Genomic DNA, 1552 nt, shown 5'->3' with positions numbered 1-1552 from the left:
TCTGTGATAAGTCCAGTTTTCATTTGTTAATGGTTTCTAATCATGGCGACATGCAACGCTTTAGAAATATCAACACCCTGACATACTTCTCAAAGATCTTGTATTACATCCTAATTTGGTGAGTAGTGACTGGAGTTTTAGGAGCTTGTGAGCAGCCTGTTCAGGTGCAGCTGTTCATCTCTTCCCATCCAAAAGAGAGAAAAATGACAAACATGGACGATCCATAGAAATCATCAGTCCAATGGAATAGCGGCCCACACAAACATCAATCTCTATAATGCTGTGGCCAGAACTAGGTAGTATCTGGCTCCCACTACCAACTGCTCTGAAAAGATTACCTTAAACGGCCATGTATAAAGTGAAAGGAAAAATGTGGAACAGAACTTCGAATCATGAATCAGAACTTCAAAGCAAGACTTAGAGGTCAGATAGAAACGGATGGGACTTTGGTGGGACTCGCATGAGGATGGCCCTTACCCTTTAGGTCTAACATGGAGCTCACCTCCAAGTCAGAGCACGCAATTATTTACAAGCAAAAGGGCAGCGTTTACTCAAGGGCAAGATTCCAAAGGTCAGGCAAAGAGAATTAGAAACTGGAAACAGGAAGGAAGTAGGACCATGATGGCACACTGAGGGGATTTTAATGGATGAGTTGAATCTGGATAGATATGGATTGTTGAAAGTAAAACTATGATTTTACATTCTGTAAAACCCACTTTGTAAACCTTCACCTAATTCACAATAAAAAGGAAAAAAAAAAGCAATGCCCAAGCTTCTCCCACTCTTGATTGCCTTCTTACTCTCATCTATTGATGAGAGTAAAAGCTGATAAGTATAGAATTGTCTCATGTTTGTAAATCTGCTAAGGATCAATGGTTGAAAGGAATATTTGTGCCAAAGTTACTTACATTAAAAAAATAAGGTCATGCATTGACTTAATATCAAAGGTGGATTAGGGATATCAAAATGAGGTGGTCTTAGATCGCGGAGTTGGGTTTGGTCATCTTCTCCCTGGGTGGACAGTACTACCACTACCCCATTCAGTACTCTATTGACAATTAGGGGATAAAAGGAGACTTTTCCTCAAGATATTTGTCTTCCCATGGCCTTGGCCACTGGTCAGCAAAGTAGTGCACTAACTAACGAATGCACGTCCACAGACGGTTGGCGTGTGCAGTACTACGAACACCGCCATATGGAGAGAATCGTTTTTCACTTCCCATTGTTCTAAAATGAAGAGGCTAGGTAATACTTAAGGCTGATAGTAAAATGACAGTTCTCATGTATTAGAATTGACCCAATGGCAGTGAATCTGGATTTTTAAACTTTCTTTTAAAAAATATATATTTTATTGGGGGCTCGTACAACTCTTATCACAATCCATACATCCAACCATTGTGTGTCAAGCACATTTGTACATTTGTTGCCATCATCATTCTCAAAACATTTGTTTTCTACTTGAGCCTTTGGTATCAGCTCCTCATTTTCCCCCTCCCTCCCCACACCCCTCTCCCTCATGAACCCTTGATAATTTATAAATTATTATTATTTT

General features: G+C 39.8%; 1 protein-coding gene across 1 annotated transcript in view; it reads right to left on the bottom strand.

Moving 5' to 3' along the window:
- C9 (complement C9) overlaps positions 1 to 1552 on the bottom strand; it is a 59033-nt gene that overhangs the window by 18543 nt on the left and 38938 nt on the right. The gene's annotated exons all lie outside the window — the stretch shown is intronic.

Source organism: Echinops telfairi, unplaced genomic scaffold (assembly GCF_000313985.2).
Source record: "Echinops telfairi isolate 266 unplaced genomic scaffold, ASM31398v2 ScPeMD7_7469;HRSCAF=8507_1, whole genome shotgun sequence".
Taxonomy (NCBI): domain Eukaryota; kingdom Metazoa; phylum Chordata; class Mammalia; order Afrosoricida; family Tenrecidae; genus Echinops; species Echinops telfairi.
This window is presented reverse-complemented; position numbering and strand designations above follow the sequence as displayed.